This window comes from Rhinolophus sinicus, linkage group LG03 (assembly GCF_036562045.2).
Source record: "Rhinolophus sinicus isolate RSC01 linkage group LG03, ASM3656204v1, whole genome shotgun sequence".
Taxonomy (NCBI): domain Eukaryota; kingdom Metazoa; phylum Chordata; class Mammalia; order Chiroptera; family Rhinolophidae; genus Rhinolophus; species Rhinolophus sinicus.
The window spans coordinates 145,339,046-145,347,882 of NC_133753.1; positions in this window are offsets into that span (position 1 = coordinate 145,339,046).

Below are 8,837 nucleotides of genomic sequence, written 5' to 3' on the forward strand. Positions count from 1 at the left end.
GGTATCCCCAGTATATAAGAGGTGCTTAATACATTTCAGTTTTTTGATGTTGTAATTTTTATTTTTGTCCCTGTGGCAGGCATAATTTTCACAGATGACAAAATTTGGTGTACAAAGTAGTACTTTCTTTATATTTCACTTATGCTCCGCTCAAAAAAAAAAAAAAAAAGTAATTTAGTCATTTCTATTTCCATGAAAACTCAGTTACTTCAGTGATTTCTAAGTTATTTTGTGAAATTACTAATTTCTCCTCAGATTCACTAATTTTCCCCTACCAGTCTTTCAGCCTGGGTCTGAGCCTAAGCTTCAGGGACTATAGAAACCACTAAGGTTAGTGGGATAGGAGACACCCACGACATTTTATCTGGCATCTGGTGGGATATATAGAATCATGCTATCCTGTTGATGTCATCTCTGCTACCATCCACGATGGTGGCCTTTTCTCCATCAGGCCATTTGGTACTCCATCTTGCTATCAGAAGCTACTGCCCTTTACCATGACCCCTCAAGTTGCTGACCTCTGTACAAGCTGGGCCCTTCTTTGGGTGACTGGGATGATTCTCTAGAATATATAAGCTCCATAAGGGCTTTTGCGCTTGCTGAATCTCACTCCTCCACAGAAATCTACTCTCTGTAGATATTTGTTGAATGAATGAATGGGAACAAACACAGCTTCTCTTGAGATTCTCTGTAGGGGAGAAGACATGGAGCTCTTCTGAGACCTCTCTGTACCCTGACTCGGCCACCTCCACTCTACATACCCACGACAGTGTAGCATAAGCACATTTGTGAGGCTGCCAACTCCTAGAATTCTGGACTGACAGTGGATCACAGGTCCCTTCTGCTCTTGATGGCAGTCCCCTGTACCACCAAGGGGAAGATGGGGGCTGCGCAAACCATGGATCAACGCACGAGAGCTAAGCCATTCTTCTCTCCACCGCTCCCCTCCTAAGCTCCTAGGGTCTTGGTGAGTGTCAAGTGTAGAGGAAGCAGGAGGGGCTCTTCCCAAAATACTTTTGTGTGACACATAGACCATGTTTTTTCTGCTTTAATTTGAAATTAAAGAACCAGGAGGAAGTCATGAGTAGAGGTCTGAAGGTCTATGCGGAAGGGACACATAGTTAATAATCCATGTGTCATTTAGCCACATGCATAAACAAAATACATTAAACCTCTCTGAGTTTCAGTTTTCCTCTCATTGAAATGAAGGGTCTGAGTAATTAATTACAGACAGGAAAAGCCCTTGCATTTAGGAAAGTTTATTAAAGCACAATTAATTATGACACAATATATATTGTGTCATATATATTTGAAGATTGCAAATGAAATTGGCATTAATTCTTATTTTAGTAGCTATATGTAAGCTTAATCAGTTCAAATTATATATGAGAATTCTTAGTAATTATATTTTGCAGGGAAAATATACAAAAAGTTATTTATATTTGCTGAAATAAATTATTGTCAATTTTATAGTTATATTTAATGCAGTAGGAATTAATAAATAAACGAAGATAAACTAAAAAAGAAAAAAACATTTTGACCTTTAAAGTACTTCCATAAATTTCTCTTTAATTATGCTCTCTGTCTCTTTTCCTATGTTTGTCCATTTCTCTCTCCTCTCCTCTCTCTCTCCCCACATCTGTGACATCTCCATTTCTCACCCTCTCCTTTCTCCTGGGTCATTTTTTATTGGGAATTTTTTCATTTGTACATTCAGAAACAGCTTGTTAGGCTGCAAAATCAAATAACATTTGTATAAGTCTAACTCATCTAAACCCATATTTGTTGAATGAATGAATGGGAACAAACACAGCTTCTCCTGAGATTCTCTGTAGGGGAGAAGACATGGAGCTCTTCTGAGACCTCTCTGCACCCTGACTCGGCCACCTCCACTCTACGTACCCACGACAGAGTAGCATAAGCACATTTGTGAGGCTGCCAACACACATTTTCTACACAAAAAAAGTTAATGAATTTGGAGAATTCATTAACTTTTTTTGTGTAATGAATTTGGAAAATTCATTAACTTTTTTTGTGTAGAAAATGTGTTTTGAAACGAGTCATTAATGTGACCCAGCAAGGGTGTCAAAATAGAAACGTAAAGTTTAACATATGAAAACAACAACAAAAAAGGTTGCGTGCAGCTTTTACTTCAGCCCACAAGTCTAGAAAAGCCTGTTGTACACAGAATCCCTTTAGTTCAGCTTGTTCCAGGGGCAACAGCTGCAGCTTTCAAGGAGCCATTCACGAAGCTGCAGGACTGTGCCTTGTGGCAACATCTTTCTAACATTCACAGAGCCAAAGCTGTGCCAACCAGAACTTTCAGTCAGAGCCATCATGGACTTGCCCGCCAGTCACTTCGCCACACAGAAGGCTACCACTTAGTCTCAGAAACGTTCTCTAGAAACCATCTTTGTGGGAGATTGTCAACAGTGTTACTACAGTGCAGCTACAGGTAAATGTGGCATTTCTGGTAGAATTCTCTGTCAGGAATCTGAGACAGAAAAAAAAAAAAGCTACACCTTGTATTTTGCTCTTGCTCTTTCTCTCTCTTGTTTTACCAAAGAAAATGTGGTTTAGGTGAGGAACAAGTCATTATGTAGACATATTAGAAATGGGAAATGTTCATATTTGAAGCTCCAAGTATCTTTGTGACAGGATGTATAGATACTGTTTGGTGTTTATGTGGGCAGATTATTCAAGACACTCTTTCCCAAGTCATCCTAGGTGATAGGATTTTAATAGGGCATTAGAATATATCCTACTCACCCACTGTGAGCAAAATCCCTGGAACCTCTGGTCTCTTTAAATCCCTCCTTTCTGGCTCAAAGAGGTCTATAGAAGGGTTTGTATATGCTTTTTTCCTTTTCTTCCATTTTGTGGCATCTGATATTTCTTCCATCATTCTGAAATGAATAATCTAGTCTTCTACCTTAGTATCATTGTAGGTGCTCTACAACTCTGTTGCCCAACAAACCCTGTACTGGAGCCAACAAAAATATCCTTTGTTTCTTGATCACTTCCATGACTTACTCCATCAGTAGACCACCACCTGGTGCTGACCCACACCTGAGGCTAGTCTCATGCTGGGACCCATCTCATCTATGTTTCCAGGTCTAGATTCTAAAAACTATGCCTGGAGATATCAGGAGTGCTCACTCAAAAATCACCTCCGCACCCACCGTCAAGCATTGCCCCACACTCACCTCCTTTTAAACTTTGACCATTTCCTTACTTCTATTAGGTGGGTCACTTCTTTGCTTACCCAGCAATCTTGGCAAAAAGGTGGCCTTTGTGCCCCCTGCATGCAGGGACTTAGTCCTGCAAATCTGCTGCCCTCTACCTGCCTCACCTTGTCTTTTTCCAAACCACAGAAGCTCACTCAAAGAGCTCCCCCTGATGGCCTTGCTCATTAAGACAGACCTGAATCATCAATGGGTAAACAAAACACAAACTCTTGTTCAGAATTTCTTGCTACACTACGGATTATTGCTGGGAGATTGGAAAAATATATATATAGATGTTGGAATGGCATCTGAAAGAAACTAGCAAGAGAGACAAGGTCTGTTTGTTCCTTAAAAATGGAAATAGTAAGTATCTCCCTTTAAGATACCCCTTACAGCACATATTTTGTCAGAACTCTTTTAGGCAAGGCTAGTCATGTCAGAAGTTATTTCAGTGCTTTATCAATGGAAAATTATGTCAAGAAACATGTAAGTGTTAAAAACTTTGAAAAAATGGTTGGGAGAATACATGGGGGTTGGTTAAGAGGGCTGTATAAGGGAGTGTTCTGTATAAAAAGAGTTTGGTCACAGTGACAATATAATTTTGTATTTTGTGGGTAAGAGAAGCTAATTTTGGGGGTAATGGAAACCATAGAAAATAAGGCCCCATAAAATCTTCACTGTGGAAACACCATTCAGGTGGCGTAGCGGGAACTGTGAAGGGAAAGAAAATACTCCAAGGTGAGAAGGCGGAGTGTGTACCTGAGAAGTGTATGTTTATCAAAAACAGGTAAGAATTTAAAAATGTTTGACAGACACCAACAGCAGTATTGAGTTAGTGAGGTTTTCCATGGCCTTACACATCTAAGTGTTCTGCTGGGGAAGGAATCAGCCACCTACAGCTTGTGAAGCCAGTTACTAGGGAGTGTATGTGTGTGTGTGTGTGTGTGTGTGTGTGTGTGTGTGTGTTCTCCACTTAGTAAAGTATGCTTCTTACATCTCTTCAAGAAAAGAAAAAAAAAGAAAGGAAAAAAAAAGAACCCTGTCATTTTGTTCAGAGAAAGGCTTGTGGTGCAATGCTAAAAAGTCCTGTTGGGGATCTTTCCGTTTGTAATGTATTTTGACCGGCTGAGCTTTTTATCTCTGCCTCAGTAACCTTAGAGTTATCACTCAGCAGGAGCCAGCTGCCTTCCTTCAGGTGCCATTCTGACAGACACAGCAGACAGCCCTCCCCCTTCCTATCACACACTTATCTAGACTTCCTTGCAGTGAGGAAGCTCTCTCAGGCTATTTACTCTCAGAGGCAGAGGAAAAGCCTTTGCTTCAAAGATTGAGCTGCTATTTCCTGCAGTCAGACCCACAAAGGCTGGAAGAACACACTGATTCCTTCACACTCCACATCAAATGGTGACATATGTGGAGTCATTCAAAAGGTGCACAACCCAGTGTATTTCACTGCAATATCTACACATTAATGTGTTAAAAGTGGATTTAGAAGTGAAGGTTATATTTAACGCACAACCTTGTGACTCTGCAAGAATTTGACTGGTTTCTACCAGTTTGTTCTACTTGTACCGAACCACAGCATTAAACAGACCATTCATAAAGCACAGAGTGTGTGTTCATTGTGGCAGCATATTTTTCTTAAAATCTTTTAAATTATACCATGAAGAATTTGGGCATAAATCCACTTCAAACCCTCGCACTGTCTCAGGGGTGGCCAACATAAAGATATGTGCCAAAAATGCTGTGTGGCTTAATTATAAGGGCCCTCTCCTCCACCACATTTATGATTTTATCCAGTACCACCTACAAAAACCTACCTACAAAATTCCACCATATACCAGTCCAACCCACATTTTCACAAGAACCAACATGATAGAACCTTTTTCTTTTCCTAAATACAATCTGGATTCATTACTTAGCCATCGGTTTGTATTCCCTCAATTCATATCCTAGCATGCCACAAAAGAAGATACTAAGTCCTTGACATTCTCTTTTTATAAGGTCACCAGTCCTGGAAATATGATAGGATTTTTGAAACAATCCATTGTCATAGGCTATGTAAGAGGTCAAAGAAAAAGTGTATTAATTGACAAATGAATGCAGCTTAAAATAATAATGGAGAACTTTAATATTTATCACACTTACTGTGTGCCAGCACTAAATGAAGATCTCATATATTATCTCATTTACTTCCTAAAACGGTCTGTGATGTGGCAGTAATATTATCTTCATGTTATATATGAGGAAATCAAAGCACAGCAGGTTTAAGCACCCTGCTGTTGTAGAATGAAACCCGGCAGTCAACCCATGTACTCTGACCTCAGAACTCATGTTGTCAGCCACTATGCTTGTGACAATCTCCCATTCAGCCCTAAACATTCTGCTTTCTCTACTAAGCTCATTCAGACAAAAATTGTATTGTTGGTCTTCATTTCAAAGGTTATTTTCCAAATAAGGTAGTACCTTTAGATGTGTGCATTGTTCCCCTGACATCTCCAGCTTTCATAAAACTAGAATTGATAAAAGTCTGGTCCTTAGACCCGCTCATAGGGCTCAGGTGTTAGGGTGCACTCTAGAGCGGAGGAGTGTTTTTCTATGAAAATTTAAAAATGGTAAGACAAATAGATTCTTCTTTCACAAATGTTGAAGACTGAGGAGATTAATCATTATTATTGTTTTTGTGTGTGTGTGGTTCTTTTTTGTTTGTTTGTTTGGTTTTGGTATGGCTGGGACTGGGATAAAGCAAATTAAACCAAAGCAATGGCTGTGACTTCTTGCACTCAGAACCAAGTAGCCCTGTTCCTGTCATCAAGAACAGCAGGACAAAGGGCAGCTCTGATGTCAGATACACAGGAGGACATTGCCACATCCACCCAGTGACACAAGACATGCCTGTTCTCAGGAATTACACTGGCCCAGTTCCTCCCTATGGGGCTAGCCTACAGATTTCCTCCTTATCTTTCAAAGTTCTAGAAACACAGTAACGATTGTCGCCTGTCAAGGACTGTTTTTCTAGCGTAACATCAGTAACCAAAGGCATCTGCTATTTGGTCTCTTGGGCTCCTTGTCATTGCCAAAGGAATTTTAGTTGAAAAGAACCTAAAGCAACTCCAAAACCTTCATTCCACTCCTCTTTACTAACAGAACCTCAGTTACATCCAGGGTTGCACTCCTCAAGAAAGATTCCTCAGTGTTGTGTTCATCCTTGATTATCCACTGTTCACTTTGCCTCTGACAGAACAGGGTGGAGGGCAGGAGTGTAGCCTACTTCCGGCAAATAAGATGAAATGGAATAAACCCTACAGATAGAGATACGTGTAAATTCTAATGCAAAAACTTATAAGGAAATGTCCCCCATACACACACCAGAGAGTACTCTGGAACCCCCGAGGAAGAAAAAAATTAAGTCACCCAGGAAAAATTGTTGCAAGACGTCCAGGAAAGCAGCACAGAGGTGGTGACATTAGAGCTGGAACTTTAGACCTTGAAGGGTGAGTGTAAAGCTTTTTATTAAATAAGAAGAGGAAACAGCATATGTAAAGGCATCAGATGAGGGTATGTTTGGTGAAAAGGAAAGACTAAGTGCCTAGAGAAGTGTATCCATGGGGCAAGTGACAGGGAATTAAGCTGCAAAGCTGGAATGAACCTAGATTTGGAAGAACCTTAAATGCCCTCCTTAGAGTATGGTCTTATTTTTAAGCAGCAGGGAGGCAATGAAGGCTTTTAAACAGGAGGCCTTGAAATGTAGGTCTTACTGCCACAATAGAGACCAAAATAATAGTGTTCAACAATATTGAAGTTTATTCCTCCCTCACATAAAGATCTGAGCATAACACTCCAGGGCTGGCAGGGCAACATCACGCTTTTGGAGCCTGAAACCTCTTCTATCTTGTTGCTTTGCTCTCTTTAACAGGTAACCTCAGATGATTGATCCAGCGCTACCCCCACCCCTGCCCCACCTCTCATATCTGCATACCCGTCAGCAGGGAAGGGAGAAAGGGGCAGAAGAGGCCATAATCTTTCCTTTTCAAGACCATGAACCAAAGCATATCCCCTCGGACAAAATCCAGCCACGTGGCCACACCTGGCTAAAGGAAAACAGAGAAATGTGTGCTCAGCTAAACAGCAATCTCCACCTCGCAAAAGAATGAAATCATCCTGTGTTTGAGAAACATTCTTTTGCAAAGTGAGTAGAGTGCCTGGAGGGAGGGAGAGAGGAGATCAGTTAGGACAATATGAAGCAGCCTGGATGTGGGCTGATGAGCTGAAATAAAGCAGCAACTGTATAAGTAACAAAGAGAAAAAATAATGTTGGAGACGCACATCGGAAAGACTCGGCACCTGGCATATCCAGTATTGAGGCAAAAATCACCAAAAGTATGGCTTCTGCCTATTTTACTAAATTGCCCCCATGAGCAGCAGCCTGAGAACAGCCACTTCAGTCAATCCTCCTTCATGATCTGATATTAGCTTATGCTGTCTTATGGTCGCTCTTAACCCAGTGGCTGTCCCCCTTTCCTCAGTAGCACAGTGCCCTCCTGAGCCCAGAGCAGCACATAGGGCTCAGCCTTGCGGGATGAGCCTGTTTGACACAGGTCGTAATTAGGAATAGGATTTTTATGTGCCAAGGCCTTTGGGGGCATTTCACTCTACAGAGTGATTCTAGCCCAACTGCTCCCAACGTTTTTATTTTTCAGACTGGCTGATACAATACACTATGAATTATGAACTCATAAAGCTGTTTGTTCATGTTCTTCAGTGTTCAGAGGGAAAAGCAGAACCTTCGTCCAGCTGCCTAATGATTCCCAGGATCTAAATTAAGCACATGCATTCATGTTTCACTGCTAATATTATTTGGCTACAAGTCAAAAGTTCTTTCCCCATCTATGTGTGCATGAAAATAAGAATTTAGAACATTATTAAAAGGTGTATGTCCATAACTTTTCAAACTCTCATTGTATATTTTTAGGACATATGTGTTTACATTCACAATCAAATGAATTATTTGGTCAGAGATTGATCTCATTCAAACATCTAATATTACTAAATATACTGAGAAGTTGCCACTCAGAAAGAGAGATCTTCTACCAAGGATAGAACTTAACCTCTCTTATCCCTTGTGCCAATAGTTCCTGTTGCCACTACTTCTAAGGCCACAGCTGGGCTAGTTTGGCTCAAACTGTTTTCATATCTCTGATTCTCTACTGAAACCATTTCCATGCTCACTTTTTTTCATCTGGAAGCATCCTAGTCATCCATATAGGCCTACGCTAAAATCACTGTCTTGCTGATGCTGCTTGAACAAACATACCATAGACTGGTGTCTTAGCAACATTGATTTTTCACAGTTCTGGAGTCTGGGAAGTCTAAGGTGAAGGCTCTCGCAGACCTGGTGTCTCGTGAGGACCCTGGACATCTCTTCTTGTATCCTCACATTACCGAGCAGAGAGGGAGGAAGCAAGCTCCCTTGGGTCTCTTTTTATAAGGTCACAGTCCCATTCATGAGGGCTCCACTCTCATGACCTAAGTATTTCCCAAATACCTCCTACCTCCTACCACCACCACATTAGCAGTTAGGGTTTCAACATATGAATTTTCAGGGGGCAC